Below are 18,311 nucleotides of genomic sequence, written 5' to 3' on the forward strand. Positions count from 1 at the left end.
AATAGTGGCAGAGAGCCCCTCGGCTAGAAAGCAGGCACGGGTGAGAGCAATCAGTTCAGCCACCTGGGCAGAGGTCACAGAGGGTAAGGGCGCAGCTTCTATGGTCTCAGAGAGAGAGACCACAGCGTACCCTGCAAGAAGGTGGCCTTGGTCATTTCTATAACAGGACCCATCAGTGAATAATACCAGGTCAGAGTTAGGGAGAGGTACATCTGAAAGGTCGGGGCGCAGGACAGTGATAGCGGAGACAGTGGCAAGGCAGTCATGGGGTTCACCATCACTAGGTAAAGGAAGGAGGGTAGCAGGGTTTAACTGGGAGCAGCGCTTAATAGTGATATGTGAGGCTGAAAGCAGCAAAAGTTCATACCTAGTGAGGCGAGCAGAGGAGAGGTGAGCAGTGTTGCGTTGCAGAAGGAGAGTTTCCACAGAATGGGGAACCATGAGAGTGAGAGGAGAGCGGAGGACAAGGGACTCAGACATCTCGACCAGGCGCGCTGCAGCAGCTACAGCGCGTAGGCAAGGGGGTAAACCCTGGGCCACAGGGTCCAAGGTTGCAGAAAAATAAGCCACCGGGCGATTTCTGTCACCGTGCTCCTGAGTAAGAACCCCGAGGGCACAAGCAGATTGTTCGTGACAGAAAAGGGTAAAAGGCTTGTCATAGTTAGGTAACCCTAAGGCAGGGGCAGAGGCTAAATTCTGCTTAAGGGAGATGAAAGCAGCATTTGCTTCAAGTGGCCATGGCATGGGGTTAGGTACAGAGGATCGAGTGAGTTCTTGGAGTGGTTTAGCCAGAGAAGCATATTGGGGAATCCATTGCCTACAGAACCCTGTCATGCCTAAGAATTTTCTGACCTGGCGTGGAGAGCAAGGCTGGGGAAAGCTAAGGATGGCTTGTACCCGGGCTGGAGAGAGAGTGTACGGGAGCCCTGGGAGAGAAGGAAGCCTAGGTATGTGACAGAGGTTTGGCAGAGCTGCAATTTTGTGCGAGAAGCCTTATGACCCTTGTTCGCTAAAGCTGTGAGAAGTGTTAGTGAATCAGTTTCTGAGGCAGACAGAGAGGGGGAGCACAGGAGTAAGTCGTCCACATATTGGATCAGTGTGGATCCTGATGGGAAAACCAGATCAGCGAGATCCCTGGCTAGGGCTTGAGAAGAATAGGATGGACTCTCTGTATACCCCTGGGGAAGGGTAGTCCATGTATATTGCTGACCCTTGTAGGAGAAGGCAAAGAGATACTGGGATTCAGAGTGAACTGGGACAGAGAAGAAAGCGGAGCACAAATCTACAACAGTAAAGTGGGTTGCATTTGGAGGTATTGTAGCAAGGTTAGGAACCACTGGAAAAGAAGGTATGTGATGGCCATAGGGAGGAAGGAACCTGAGAGATTAGGTGCTCTAGGGACGGAGTTAAGGGACAGCAAGGGACTGGAGTGGAGAGGGAAGTTTCAGACAGCAGGGAGGCTACAGAATCACATAAGGAAGACTGAGGGATTTGCAGATAGACACCATCTGGGGAGCAGTAAATAGAACAGCCAAGTTTGCATAGCAAGTCCCGTCCCAGAAGGTTTGCAGGGGTGGAATCAGAGAGGAGGAATGCATGCCCCTCAGAGGGGGGACCGACCTGAACAGACAAAGGTTTTGAGAGGGGAAAAGAGGTATAGATCCCTGTAATGCCAACAGCAGACACAGATTTTCCAGATCGGGGAACCTCAGGCAAGTCAGTGGTGCGGATTGTAGAAAGAGAAGCTCCAGTATCAACAAGGAAAGGGAGAGAGAAATCATTTACAGTCAGGACACATTCTCCAGTACGGGACAGAGGTAATAAGGGAGTTAAAACTTTGTGAGGTTCCCCAACATCCCGTCATTGTTGGGGTGAAAAATAGGGTTGGGGATCAGCTGGAGGAACCAGTGGGGGGTTCACTTGATTTCCCATACAATTATTAGGTCGTCTTGGACACTCTTTTTTCCAGTGTCCAGGCTGTTTACAGTAGTTACAAACCCCAGTTAATCCAGTCCCCCACCCCCTTCCGCAACCCCGTCCCTGTCCCCAGTGTGGTCTGCTTAGCCCTGAATAATGCTGTATCTGCAGAGCCATTAACTTTTGGGAGGACTGTTCCTCCTTTCCTTTTAAAGTGCGGTGGCAATGCTCTGCTACTGCCAGCAATTTGTCCATGGTTTCAGTCTCCTATCCCACACTTATTCGTTTTAACATGCTGCCTGTGGCAGGGAGAAGACCATCAACAAATGCATGTGCCAAGGCCCCCTGCCCATTTACATCGGGCTCTTGTATTCCCGAATTTTGTAGGAAAATATCAGTTAGCCGGGACCTATAGTCGCCTGGGCTTTCTCCTTGCCCTTGCTTACAGCAACATATTGCTGTCCAGTTTGTTTTAGGAGACCACACTTTGGGAATGGCTTGATGCAGGCGCTTCCAAAGAGCCATACACCGGTCTCTGTATGCCGAATCTGGGCCAGTACTTTTTTTGGTTGAGTGGCGTGCCTCAGCTGGCCAGTCTGCGGCAGCCAACCATTTTTCATAATAACTGGCAGGAGCTAACAATTTACACAGTTGGAGGAGATCTGTCTCAGAGGGTTCATAGGTTTCACAGATTAACAGAAACTCCTCAGCAAATTTGACAGAGTTTTCCTGTGGTTTGGGAAAACTTTTAACTATAGATAAAAGTTCCGTACGAGTCCAGGGCTTATAATCCCATATGGACTCACTTTCTCCCATCTTAAAGACTCGTAAGGGTGCCACAACAGTTTGATCAGAGTCTCTCATTAACCTCCCATCAGGTTCTCTTTTCCAAGAAGAGATTTCAAGAGAATCTTTGCAGACTGCTTTGGATTTCTTCTTCATAATATTTTGCAGAGCTGCGAGGCCAATGAGGGTATCTTCTTCACTTTCATTATCTGTAGTCACTGAAGATTTTTTCTTTTCGGATTTCTTATTTGCGCACGAGTATGGTGGGGGTCGGGTTTGATCCAGATCATTGCACAGGACTGGGCAAAGGGGAGCGCTCGGACTAGTGGTGGGAGAGACTGCATCCAATTGAACTGTTAGTTTTTTGATAGAATTTTTAAGAGAGGTGAGTTTTGACTCAGTCCATCTACGATTTGCCTCTTCCCACCACTGCATGCAGCAGTCTACTTCTCCTCTCTCCAATTTGGTTTTTGGGAGGACGAGTTTGCTTTTTAAAGCGTCCACTCAATCCTTGTCCCAAGAACCTAACAGTGGCCACTGTAATTTGGGGTTCTCTAGAGCTAATTTGGACCATTTTTTCAAGAAACCTACAAGAGTCCGGACCTCTCCTAAAATACATAAAATAAGCTGGAGTTCCCTTAGGAAACTGTTCTACCTTAGACTTCTGATTACCCATCCAGGAGGACTTCACACAGCACTCACACAAGAAGGAAATTCGGGCTCAGCAGAGCGGTACCCGGTGCAACACACAGAAAGGAGCCCACAGGCTACTGCCTCAACTGCCCTTGCTTTCACACCAGGGGTTATACCCAAGGTGTGGTGCGGCTGCAGCTGTGCAGATTCCACTTATTCAGACCATGGGGACGGGGACCCCTTGGTCAGCCAGTCTCCGGACAGAGATGGCTTCCAGATTCACACACACACCACGGGGAAGACGGATAGACACAAAGACAAGACAGTCCTCAAACCGGTTAAAGCTCAAAAATAATAATTACCTGAGACGTCTGATTCCAGAAGCTGGATCCAAAGACCCCTACCCGAACAGAGTGGGAACCAACAAGTTCAATGGCGTAGATTGCGCTGCTGCTGTGTACCTTTCTGTCTTGTGGAGGATCGCTTGGACTAAGCGTCCAGGCGCCGGCTGCCACGATCGTCCTGCTAGGCAGTCAGGGATCACACAGCCTCAGTGAAGCCGCTTGCCATCTCGGTGGAACCTCCAAATTGTCAAAGTTTGACTCAGACTCAGAATTTATGAGACCACTCTGTTTTATTAGCAAAGCTGCTCTGCTAATACATTTAGAAGTGAGCCCCCCGAGTGGGGCTTGTGTCTCTTAATTTATACAGCTTGCTGGAGAACAAGTTACAGAGAAGTTACAGACAAAAGAAGAAAAAGATTTTAGTCACCACCCTTCGAGATCCCTGAGACCAGTCACGTATCTTCAATTACCTGCCACCCTTAACAATCTCCTTTAACAGCTTCCAGTTAACTTAACTAATTGCCCTTCACACCTTCCATTCTGATGCCTGCTTCTTAGACGTGCTGGCTCTGTCTTAATTGCTTCTCCATTCAAAAGCTAACTGTCCCTACGTGTGCTCCCTCAGATACTTGGTAACATGTTTTGGCATGCCCTCTCATATACAATGTATCCAGCATGTCCCCTTATTCAAGGTTATACTTACTTCCACAGTGTACATAGTGCCAAGCCACCTAGTGTGCAGAAACTGCTCAGTTGTAGCGCTTTTAAAACAAACCCACCCCAGCAAGAGGCGTACAGCCTTCTGCACTGCGGCGCCAGCGTAGACACCATGGCGATTACAGCGCGGCGATTGGCCTCCGGGAGGTGTCCCACAATGCCTGTTCTCACCTCTCTGGTCATTGCTTTGAACTCTACTGCCATGCGCTCAGGTGACCAACCATCATACCCACCCCATAAATTCCTCTAGAAATTTGAAAGTCCCCTTCCTGTTTGCTCGGTGATGCGTGCAGTGGTCTCAGCGGCTCTTTCCAGGTGGCCAGGCCTGCTCCACGCACCAGGCGATCCCCCGCTTGGAGCAATGCTGAGCTGCTAGACCTCATCAGCATTTGGGGAGAGGAGGCTGTCCAGTCCCAACTGTGCGCCAGCTGTAGGAATTATAGTATCTACAGACAGATTTTACAATGCATGACGGAAAGGGGCTCGACCGGGACACATTGTAGCGCAGGGTCAAAGTGAAGGAGTTACGGAATACCTACCACAAGGCCCGGGAGGCAAACCGCCACTCCGTTGCTGTGCCCACCAGCTGCCAGTTCTAGTATGGCTTCATAAGCCACGGCATTAAGGGGTAGGTGGGGGTCTCCCAGGATCACAGTAGGCATTTTGACTTCCCCTACAGTGATCTTCTGGTCCAGGAAGAAAGTCCCTGCTTGCAGCTTCCTGAACAGGCCAGTGTTCTGAAAGATGTGTGCGTAATGCACCTTTCCCGACCAGCCTGCGTTAATGTCTGTGAAACGCCCACAGTGATATACAAGCACCTGGAAAACCATTCAGAAATACCCCTTGCAATTAATGTATTTGGTGGCTAGGTGGACTGGTGCCAGAATTAGAACATGTGTGCCATCTATCACCCCTCCGCAGTTAGGGAAGCCAATTTGTGCAAAGCCATCCACAATGTCATGCACGTTGCCAAGAGTCATGGTCTTTTGGAGCAGGATGTGATTAATAGCCCTGTACACATGAATTCCCCTTTTTGTCTCTGACTGTATCAGGTTGGCAGGGTAATCTTAAAGGCGGTTGAAGAAATGACAGGATAGAGTAAAAAGTTGGAAGGAAAGATTTGGCAAACACATTCATGGGCTGTTCAAATGAATGAAGTAGTCCCACCAGCTAAGACCATGTCTACATTTACAAGCTTGCCAAGACATAGCTGTATCGGTACAGCTGTACCACTGTAAGATCACTCGTGTAGCCGTATTATGCTGATAGGAGAGAGCTCTCCCATCAACATAATAAAACCAGCGGTAGCTATGTCGGCGGGAAAGCATCTCCTGCCAACATAGCACTGAGCACACAAGTGCTTATGCCGGCAAAACTTGTCGCTCAGGGGAGTGTTTTTTTCACTAAGTGCTAGTGTAGACGTGACGTTGTTAGCGTTAGACTAAGGGCTAGTGCTAGACGTGGCCTTAAGTAAATTTGATCCCCTGCAGGGGATGTAAGTAGAAAAAGCAGGCAACCAACGGGTTACTGCTATGGATTGTACTATCTGTATCTTACAGGAGACTGAAGTCTAAACTAAAATTGGTACAGACTTCACTAAGGTTATCAGAGAGTAGGGAAAAGCTATCTGACTTCCTGTAATAGCGACTGAGCTAGTAACCTTGACTATAATAGCCCAAATGAAGAATTTAAAAGAGGAAAGAATCAAAAAGGACTCCTCTAGAGAGCTTACCACATTGCAGACAAATACACTGCTGGAATTGACACAGTCTTCCTAAGTATTTTTGCTACTAGATACTTATTGTAGGCCTGATCCTGCAAGCCCTTTGGGTAAGCAGAACTCCCATTAAAGTCAATAGGAAGCCTGCATGTGAAGAGTTTGCTGGATCAGGCGCTATCTTAACAAGACAACTGCATCTTGTGTTTTCTTTCAAAAATACCAAACTGGTATTTTCACTGAAGAATAAAGTATATACGAGGGGTTGGGTGGGCAAACTTCTTGGCCCGAGGGCCATATCTGGGTGGGGAAATTGCATGCAGGGCAGGGGGCTGGGGTGTGTGTGGGGGTGCAGTGTGCAGGAAGGGGCTCAGGGCAAGGGGTTGAGGCAGAGGAGGAGTGCGGGATGTATGAGCTCAAGAAAGGGGGTTGGGGTGTGGGGAGGGGTGTAGAGTGCAGCAGGGGGCTTAGGGCAGGAGGTTGGGGTGCAGGAGGGGTCTGGGCTCTGGCCCGGTGCCACTTACCTGGAGCAGCTCTGGGGTGGCAGCAGCATGCCCCGGTGCTAGGGCAGGCTCCTTGCCTGCCTGCCCTGAACCCTTGCTGTGCCACTCCCAGAAGCGGACAGCACCACATCCCTGTGGCCCCTGGGGGAGGGGAGGCAGAGGGCTCTGCGCACTCCCCCCACCTGCAGGTACCTCCTCCGACGCTCCCATTGGCCACCGTTCCCTGTTCCTGGCCAATGGGAGTGTAGAGGGCGGTGCCTGGAGGCGAGGGCAGCGCACGGAGCCCTCTGCCCCACCCCACCTCCTCTGAACCAGGGGCCTCAGGGATGTGGTGCCGGCCGCTTCTGGGAGCGGTACAGGGCCTGCAGCACCACGGGGGTGGCAATCCCAAGGACTGGATCCAAAGCCCTGAGGGGATGGATCTGGTCCATGGGCCGTAGTTTGCCCACCCTGGTATATACTATTTCAGTGCTGCTTTTAGCTCCAGAGGAGCGCAATGAGGCCAAGATCCAATGCTGCTTGCCTTATTGCTCACATCCAGCACTGACTTGACAGAAGGGCTGTGATAAATGATTGCCCTCCCCCATACCATCACATTATACCTCTGGTCTCCAGGGGAAGATACAGCAGACGACCAAGGGGCTGAGAGCTGTGGATCACCTTTACTAACACTTGGTCTAGATTCCTCACTGTTTTGTGTAGCCATTTACAACTGTGTAAAGTGAATGTAAAATACCCCAAGCTTGAAATGAAAGAAGCTTGCACCTATTTTGTGTATATGTAAATGACTACACACGACTATTAAGAATCAGGCCCAGTGAGGGAAATGTGGGCCTGATGGTGTTCAGTAATCAGTCAGGGTAGGTCTACACTGCAATACAACACCTGCAGCTGGCCCAGGTCAGCTGAGTCAGGCGTATGGGGCTTGAGCAAAGGGGCTGTTTAATTGGAGTGTAGACATTTGGGCGCAGGGGTCCCAGATGTCTGTACTGCAGTTTTATAGCCCTGCAGCCTGAGCTCTGTGAGCCTGAGTCAGCTGATATGGGCCAGCCTCAAGTGTTTTATTGCACTGTAGACGTATCCTCAGAGTCAAAGCTTATGGTGCTTACAAGAGATCTGCTTTATGTTCCAACTGGCTCTACTTAACAACAAGGGTTTCCCAGCACCCCGCTCTCATACTCTAGGAAGCTCAGCCAAGATAGGGTATGTCTATACTATGGAGACTGCTCTGACATAACCCTGTAGTGTAGATGCAGCCTATACCAACAGAAGGCATTTTTCTGTCAGTGTAGGAAAGCACCCTCCCTATATGAAGTTAACTATAGCCACAGAAGCATTCTGCCTCTACACTGGGGAGTAGGTGAATATAACCATGTCAATCATGGGGTGTGTTTTTCACAGCTCTGACCAACCTAGCTATATCAGCCTAATTTTAAGTGTAGTCCAAACCACAGCCCCCAATACCACAGGCCTTTGCTATCAGAGAAAACATACTGGAACCAAACTTTAGAAGAAGGAAAAAAAGCACATTTTTTTCTCCGTTGGATTCTTAGGCTAGCTTTTAAAAAAATAAAATCAATTATTTCAAAATAATTTCCAGAATGAGCTAAAACTTTGTTTTCAGATTAAACAAACTGTCCAATAACAGCTCAGGTTGCTGGAATGTAGGAGCCAGATTCTGATCTTGGTTACAGTAATGTAAATACTCCATTGACTTTAGTGATAGTCTAGATTTACACCAGCGTACACATGATCACAGTCTGGCCATAGATCTGTTACTTGAGGTGATGCACTTATGCATGAATATTAAAGGAAAAATAATGAAGAAAATGGGAATATATGTATGTACCTCACAGGCATATTGTGAAGATTAACTGATGTTAAGCACATTGAAGATGAGAAGTGCTATATAAATGCTAAGTATTATTAAGTGTTACATAAATATTAAGCATGCTGTTTTCATCCTTCCCTCTGCATGAAAGTGATGCATTTTTTAGAGTATGACCATGCAAAAAATATTGAACACAACTTTAGTTTTCTATTATTAATGACATTATTTCATATTGTTATGTGATATGGAGCTTTTCACCTCTAGGTCACCGTTCAAAATTATCTGAGGTTAGTAGTGAGCAAAAGTCATTACCATCTGATAGCTGGTTGACAGTCTATGTCCACTTCCTATAGGAAAGTTGTTCACATCACAAAACCACTAACAGTTTGGCCCATCTTGGAAGTCTCTGCAGAGATGCCAATGACTGAATGGGCATGGGGACTGACTTCCAGTCTCAGCCCTAGAAGTACTCTCTCAAAACAGAGCTGAGGCATTTTGGTGGTGAGGTGTGGAGAAACTTGTACTTTTACTACCCCTGCTATGCACATGTTCAGTGAATAAAGGACATAAGTCTAAGATACTGACAAGTTCAGCACCTTTTGTGAGCACTAAAAATTCATAAAACCAACAAAACTAATAACCATAACAAAAACAGTTTTTACAAACTAATAGTTTATTAGATTTGGGATTTTCATTTTTCAGGAGCACAACACACTTGTAGTGAAGTACATGAGACTACCTCAGAGAACTTTACAAAGCACTTTCTGGTAAGATTTGCCACACCAGCTTTGAGAAGGACAACAGTGCAAAAGTTTTTTAGTTGCTAAAAATGTATCAAACCCCTTAGATCAGACTAATTGCTCAAGGTAATCCTTGGTACTGTTTCTTAGCAATATCACATCGTCAACATAGGCTCTGCAGTGTAATACATTTAAAAAGCACAGGGCCAAATTTTGAAATCCCTAATCAGTTTTCGTTGAGGCCAGATCCTGAAAGGTATTCAGGCTCCTCATGTCATTTTAAAATCTATGGAAATATCTTTGTGGCTGTGGACCTCAGTCCTTACTAAAAACAAAACTCACTCTGGTCCAAATTCTGACAGGTGCTGAGCACTAAAGCGCCCATTGATTTCACTGGAGTTTTGTCTGAGTAATGACTGAAGATCTGCTTCTGCTCCCATTGAAATAAATGGTATTTCAGACATTAACTTAAGTGGGAGCAGGATCAAGCCATGGTAAGGCTGAACTTCAGGATTTGGCCCTTCGTTTCTGGATAGGACTGGTCACAGCATATTTTCCTCTCTAATCAGCCTCAACAAGATCCTTGCACAATCTAATTATGCTGTTTTAAGCTTTTAACAAGCATGTAGGAGTTCAGAAAAACCTCCCTTCCCCTAAGAAAAATTTAATTGCAGAGATTCGTTTAGATGCAGCACCTATTGTAAAGAGGAATCACTATGCGATCCACACATTCATGCAAGTATTTCCCTCTCCTGCATTTTGTTTCATTATACATTTTAAGAGAAAATATATGTGGAAGCGGATTCTTCTCCCATTGGGCAAATTTCCCAGGCCCATATTCTCTGCTGTTGTAAACCAGAGCAGCTCAATCAATCACAGTGGATCTGTGCCAGTTTATACCAGCAGACCATTTGGCCCCCATTGTCTTCAATGGGAACAGGATCAGCCCCAGTGAGAGACCATTTATGTTCAGAGGTTATACTAATATCTAGCTACAGTATCATAATCATCCCTGGAGCCAGATTTTGTTCTCGTTGACACTAATTACTATTATACTTATTAAAAAGTACAGGAGTACTTGTGGCACCTTAGAGACTGACAAATTTATTTGAGCATAAGCTTTCATGGGCTATAGCCCACTTCATCAGATGCATAGAATGGAACATATAGTAAGAAGATATATGTATATATACATACAGAGAACATGAAAAGGTGGAGTAAGAGGCTAATTAATTAAAATGAGCTATTATCAGCAGGGGAAAAAAACTTTTGTAGTGGTAATCAAGATGGCCCATTTAGACAGTTGACAATAAGGTGTAAGGATACTTAACATAGGGAAATAGATTCAATATGTGTAATGACCCAGCCACTCCCAATCTCTACTCAAACCCAAGTTAATGGTATCTAGTTTGTGTATTAATTCAAGCTCAGCTGTTTCTCACTGAAGTCTGTTTTTGAAGCTTTTCTATTGCAAAATTGCCACCTTTACTGAGTGGCCGGAGTGTTTGAAGTGTTCTCCTACCGGTTTTTGAATGTTATGATTCTTCATGTCAGATTTGTGTCCATTTATTCTTTTGCGTAGAGACTGTCTAGTTTGGCCAATGTACATGGCAGAGGGGCATTGCTGGCACATGATAGCATACGTCACATTGGTAGATGTGCAGGTGAATGAGCCCCTGATGGTGTGGCTAATGTGATTAGGTCCTATGATGGTGTCACTTGAATAAATATGTGGACAGAGTTGGCATCGGGCTTTGTTGCAAGGATAGGTTCCTGGGTTAGTGTTTTTGTTGTGTGGTGTGTGGTTGCTGGAGAGTATTTGCTTCAGGTTGGGGGATTGTCTGTAAGCGAGGACTGGTCTGTCTCCCAAGATCTGTGAGAGTGAGGGATCATTTTTCAGGATAGGTTGTAGATCTTTGATGATGCGCTGGAGAGGTTTTAGTTGGGAGCTGAAGGTGACAGCTAGTGGCGTTCTGTTCTTTTCTTTGTTGGGCCTGTCCTGTAGTAGGTGACTTCTGGGTACTCTTCTGGCTCTGTCGGTCTGTTTTTTCACTTCAGTGGGTGGGTATTGTAGTTTTAAGAATGCTTGATAGAGATCTTGTAGGTGTTTGTCTCTGTCTGAGGGCTTGGATGTAGAAGCCCTCTATACCAACATTCCACACAAAGATGGACTACAAGCTATCAGGAACAGTATCCCCGATAGTGTCATGGCAAACCTGGTGGCTGAACTTTGTGACTTTGTCCTCACCCACAACTGTTTCACATTTGGGGACAATATATATCTTCAAATCAGTGGCACTGCTATGGGTACCCGCATGGCCCCACAGTATGCCAACATTTTTATGGCTGACTTAAGACAACGCTTCCTTAGCTCTCATCCCCTAACGCCCCTACTCTACTTGTGCTACATTGATGACATCTTCATCATCTGGACCCATCAAAAAGAAGCCCTTGAGGAATTCCACCATGATTTCAACAATTTCCATCCCACCATCAACCTCAGCCTAGACCAATCCACACAAGCGGTCCATTTCCTGAACACTACTGTGCTAATAAGCGATGGTCACGTAAACACCACCCTATACTGGAAACCTACTGACCACTTGTCAAGGTTCCTTCCCCACTCTGAACTCTAGGGTACAGATGTGGGGACCTGCATGAAAACCCCCTAAGCTTATTTTTACCAGCTTAGGTTAAAACTTCCCCAAGGTACAAACTATTTTACCTTTTGCCCTTGGACTTTATTGCTGCCACCACCAAGCATCTAACAAATATATAACAGGGAAAGAGCCCGCTTGGAAACGTCTTTCCCCCCAAAATCCTCCCAAACTCTATACCCCCTTTCCTGGGGAAGACTTGATAAAAATCCTCACCAATCTGCATAGGTTAACACAGACCCAAACCCTTGGATCTTAAGAACAATGAAAAAGCAATCAGATTCTTAAAAGAAGAATTTTAATTGAAGTAAAAGAATCACCTCTGTAAAATCAGGATAGTAAATACCTTACAGGGTAATCAGATTCAAAACATAGAGAATCCCTCTAGGCAAAACCTTAAGTTACAAAAAGACACAAAAACAGGAATATACATTCCATTCAGCACAGCTATTTTATCAGCCATTTAAACAAAGCAGAATCTAAAGCATATCTAGCTAGATTACTTACTAAGTTCTAAGACTCCATTCCTTTTCTGTTCCCAGCAAAAGCATCACATAGACAGAGAGAGTCTTTGTTTCTCCCCCCGCTCCAGCTTTGAAAGTATCTTGTCTCCTCATTGGTCATTTTGATCAGGTGCCAGCGAGGTTATCCTAGCTTCTTAACCCTTTACAGGTGAAAGGGTTTTTCCTCTGGCCAGGAGGGATTTTAAAGGTGTTTACCCTTCCCTTTATATTTATGACACCGCTGTACTTACCTACATGCCTCCAGCTTCCATCCAGGACACACCACACAATCCATTGTCTACAGCCAAGCTCTAAGATACAACCACATTTGCTTCAATCCCTCAGACAGAGACAAACACCTACTACCTACCAATATATCATTAAATTGGGTTTGAATAGAGACTGGGAGTGGCTGCGTCATTACACATATCAAATCTATTTCCCCACGTAAAGTATCCTCACACCATCTTGATAACTATCTAAATGGGCCATCTTGATTATCACTACAAAAGTTTTTCTCCTGCTGATAATAGCTCATCTTAATTAGTTAGCCTCTTACTCCACCTTTTCATGTTCTCTGTGTGTATATATATATATATATATATATATATATATATATATATATAAAATCTTCTTACTATATGTTGCATTCTATGCATTTAGCCCATGAAAGCCTATGCTCAAATAAATTTGTTAGTCTCTAAGGTGCCACAAGTACTCCTGTTCTTTTTGTGGATACAGACTAACACGGCTGCTACTCTGAAACCTATTATACTTATTGTTTATCTTATAGTATTGCTTATGTGCCCTGAGTGAGATTTGATCCTACTGAACTAGGCACTGTACAAACATATGTCCTGATCCTGCATTGAGGACTGGTCAGATGGAACCCTGCACCCAAGCAACTGTAGGACCACAGCCATAGATACTGGCACCATCCTTGTCTGAAATAACTTACTAAGGGGAACTCTGCTGAGGTCAATGGAGTGAGTTCAAATTTATACTTCTGTAAACAACATCAGAATATGGACCCTGATCATTAATATTATTATTAAGTTTATTGCTATTATTAAAGCACCAAAAACTGTGCTAAGCACTTTGCAGGACAAATAGATAGACAAAGCCTAGGCCCTAAAGAGCTAGATATCGTATGATGAAAGGGAGAAGCAAACATTAGGGTCTCTTTAACGTTATGAAAGTAGAGGGGAACTTTGCTCTCTTTGTAGAACCCTGGAGTTTATAATCCATCCATGAGACAAGGGACAGATGGATACAGAAAGACAGGTGGGGGAGTACAAAGAAACAATGAGATCATATTAGTCAGCATGGTAGGAGTGGTCTCAGCACAATAGCAGCCTAACTTGCCAAAGTGTTTGTGACGTTCCCCTCTGGTGATATCTGGACCAGTCATCTGCTAGGTCACTCCAATCCTTGACTCTGAGAGCCAGCCTTACCCTGCTCTGCTGTGAGAACCCCCACTCCTGGGCTGTTCAGGCACAGCCTCTGGCATGTAAGCTGCTCCTTTGATTGTGCAACCAAATGACACTAGCCAATATCTCCGGTCCCAGACACAGCCCTAGGAACCTCCATTTTGCAGTGTCCAGTTATGCCTGCTGGACGCTGCAAGCCTGTATGAATTCATCAGTTTAACAAATAAATTGATATTTACCAGGCTTGTTATCCCAAGGGGAGTCTCTGACACAGTTCAGACCAAATGCACTGCTTCAGGTAGAATAAACAAACAGATTTATTAACTATAAAGACAGATTTTAAGTGATTATAAATGAAAACATAACAAGTCGGATTTGGCCAAATGAAATAAAAGCAAAACACATTCTAAGCTGATCTTAACACTTTCAATGCCCTTACAAACTTAGATGCTTCTTACCACAGGCTGGCTGGTTGCTCTTGAGCCAGGCTCTCCCCTTTGACCAGTGCTTCAGTCGCTTGGTGTGGTGGTGTTTGTAGATATAGGTGGAAAACAGAGAGCATGGCAAACATCTCTCCGTTTTATCATGTCCTTTCTTCCCTCTTGGCTTTGCCCCCCCCTTCAGAGTCAGGTGAGCATTACCTCATCACAGTCACATACTGACCAAAGGAACGGGGATGACTCACTCAAGCAGATTATTTTGTTGCTGCCCAGGCCAGCGTCCTTTGTTCCTGTGAGGCTGGGTTGGGTTTGTTTCATACCTGCCCCGATGAGGCATGAACTGCCTCTCTGCTCTTGGAGGGTTTTTGCCTGGGTTCATTTTAAGCCACGAGGATACATTTTCAGCCTCATAACTATATACATGAAATTATAACCTATAACATTACTGTAACATTTACTATAACATCACTATAACAACAATGCTCAGTGCATCATAAGCCTTCCGAAGACACCCGGCATGACAAACTTTGCATTGGATACCACACAATCATTTTACAAGGATGAACATGGGGGTGCTGGGTGTTCCCCTGAGGTACAGAGCATCACAGTGTTTCATTTCATTTTGTTTTTGTAGGCATCATGGTAAAGGAGTATTTTGAGGAGTGTTTTGCAGATGGATAATGAAGACGCTTTGTGGATGTTTACAGAGAGCTCCTCCCAAGTGTGAGGGGCAGCATGAAGGTTCTTGTTTGTAAATTTCATAAGTGGGACATAGAAGCTGGCATTTTGGGCTGATCAGAGGCAAGCATCAACAATGAAATAGTGAAAGAGAGATGTTAAGTACAGTGGGAATACATTGTGAAAGGCCTTGGAAGAAAAAGACAAGTAGCTTATATTTGATGTGCTAGAGAAGGGGGAGTCAGTGGAGGGATGCAAAGAAAGGGGTAACATGGCCAAAATGGTGGGCTAGGAGAATGATCTTTGCAGCAACACTAAATGAATACGAGTGAGGAAGGACTGAATTTGTTAGGCCAGCAAGAAGGATGTTACAGAAATCAAGATATGAAATGATGAGACCTGGGACAAGCGTTTCAGCTATGTGGAGGATAGGAAAGGCCATATCTTAGAGATGTTCTGTAGAAAGAATTAGTAAGATTTAGACATAGCCTGGAGGTAAGGAACTAGCAAGAGGTCTAAGTCAAAGATAGGTTTCAGAGTAACAGCCGTGTTAGTCTGTATTCGCAAAAAGAAAAGGAGTACTTGTGGCACCTTAGAGACTAACCAATTTATTTGAGCATCAGCTTTCGTGAGCTACAGCTCACTTCATCGGATGCATACTGTGGAAAGTGTAGAAGATCTTTTTATATACACACAAAGCATTTGCCGTCGATGATAGGAACATTAGAGTAGGTGGTCGCTGGGTTTTTACCACTATGTTGTCTAGACCTGTCTGTAATTTTAAATTTCTTACAATATTTGGAAAATACACAATGAAATTACACAGAATTTGGCTCATTCTCTGTACTGTACTCATGTTGAAAATGACAGAGTATATGTACATAGTAACATTTATTTCATTTATATCATCCTTAAGAGGAATATTTTAATCTCTACTCCAAAGATGAACCCTGGTTGTCATGTGGCAACATATTAACCAGTAGTCAGGAAACATCTAGAGTATGATGGGAACAGAGAATCATCTAATGATTATGTCTTGCCTGATGATCAATAAAGCTGGAATTGATTCATTAGAAAGTTAGACAGTATCTAAGTTGCCATGGAAATGTGTATTGTATAACTGTGTCATTTTCAACTTGTGCAATTTTCAACTGACTCCTTAAAGAGTTCTGCAGCTATCCAAATACTTATATTTCTAAATGATGCTGTTATTACCCACTTTTGACCTTCATGGTTAGCCAGTTTTCAGGATCTAGAGAACTGTTTTTGTTAGGAGGTGAAATCGATAATGGACCCAGGAATTTCTTTGATGCAATCATGTGTATTTACAAAAACGTACAAAATCCTGTTCCCCTGAACACTGTAGGATTCAAACAACAGGAGACAGTTTCTTTGTTCTCAGTTCCAAGCCTCTTTCAGCCAATACTTAGCCCAAAAGTGCCCTCCCTCTCTTTTAGCTTTTTTCTCAGGATCACACTTCCAGGGATTCTCTGTCTGCTCGGCTTCTTTAATCCTTCTATGTCTGTCTGTGTGTTTCTGTTGATTCTCTCTCACAAAGAGAGAGAGACACAGCTCTACTAATCAATGTCCCAGCCTCTGCATTTGCTACATCAGTATTCAAGAAAACCCCTTGGCCATATGGTTCATCTTAGGCTCAAGCTTTGCCCTATGTTTGTGTTTTGGGTGATGGTTCCCATTGTTTTAGCTTTTTGGTTCCATAAAGGAGCTTGATTGTTTCTTACATATATCCCAAATGAAAGTGGCAATTACACCGGACAACCTCAATGAGACTGTATCTAATTACGCCCTTTCCCCCACAGCATAACACTGTAATGCATAACAGGGGAAATCAGGATTGTTGCAAATAAACATGAGTAAAGATGAGCAATGTAACTCATAAAAAGTTCTGACTGACTTTGACCACATTTGGGGAACCTCAGATCCATATCTAAACTTTGTATCATTATAAAGGTTTAAGTTAAACCACAAATCAGGACTCTGCCAAATTTGAAGTAAGTTCAGTGGTAGATCCAAATTTTGTGGAGCAGGTCCATCTCTAGTTATAAACTCCTTGCTCCTTTGTTTCTGTCTGAGACTCAAAGGCATTCTTTGCTTTTTGAAAATAAAAATTAACAAATTTATACAGTAAAGGAAAACAATGCTAATTAACATTGACTTACTTGCAGATACCAAAACCTGAAGAGAGGTCAGTTCTTAAAATGTATTTAAAATAATCACTTATGAATTTGTATTAGTAAAGGCAATTGATTTCCATTGCTAAAAAAAGGTTAATAGGCAGTTAAAGAAAAGAGCTGGGAAAATAATATATGTATTGCAATTCAACACACCCATACTTCCATATGATTTATTATGGAGGTTGGGACAAATTCATGTCACTTATTACACCTATGAAACCCTACTGAAGTCAATAAAGCAAATTCACCACTGTCATAAGCAAGCAAAAGTTCATTAGTTTCAAACATTGGTAGTGTCAAGGTTCCTCCCCCACTCTGAACTCTAGGGTACAGATGTGGGGACCTGCATGAAAAACCTCCTAAGATTCTCTTTACCAGCTTAGGTCAAAACTTCCCCAAGGTACAAAATATTCCACCCTTTGTCCTTGGATTGGCCACTACCACCACCAAACAAATACTGGTTACTGGGGAAGAGCTGTTTGGACACGTCTTTCCCCCCAAAATACTTCCCAAAACCTTGCACCCCACTTTCTGGACAAGGTTTGGTAAAAAGCCTCACCAATTTGCTTAGGTGACTACAGCCCCAAACCCTTGGATCTGAGAACAATGAAAAAGCATTCAGTTTTTGTACAAGAAGACTTTTAATAGAAATAGAAGTGTAAGCAGTGTCAGGATGAGCTCCACCCTGACATCTGGTGGTGAGGTGTGGCAAGTTGTGGAAAAGAACTTCAGGGGCCGATCTCATTTGCATAGGCACACCCACCCCGCCTAGAATGAGACCATAGCTGCCCAAATGGTCACTTTGGCTGCTGTGGGATCCCCAGTGTCTCTGTTATTGGGGCAGGAAGAATAAATTGTTATTACCCTGATTATGGGAACTGTGCTTGGAACTGTACGTGGCCTTTTGTTACGATGGAGGGATTCACCATCATCTAAGTAGCACTCGCTAGGCAAGGGTCATGGGTTCCAAAACTGTGTGAATGGAGAGAGGCTGGGGACAAGTATTAATACTTGGTGGCATGGGCCCCTTGGTGAGGGCCTTACATGCTGATTGTACTTCCTCCTCTCTCCACTGTGGAATATCAGAGCTAATTTTGATTTCATTAGAAGTCTAGTTATAGGCTGCTGAGCTCACTTTGGGCTGACAGTGCACCAGCCCTGGGGCTCCCCTACTACAAGCTGAATTCACCTAAGAGCTGAAATCACTGAGTGTTGTGTTA

This window comes from Lepidochelys kempii, chromosome 3 (genome assembly GCF_965140285.1).
Source record: "Lepidochelys kempii isolate rLepKem1 chromosome 3, rLepKem1.hap1, whole genome shotgun sequence".
NCBI lineage: Eukaryota > Metazoa > Chordata > Testudines > Cheloniidae > Lepidochelys > Lepidochelys kempii.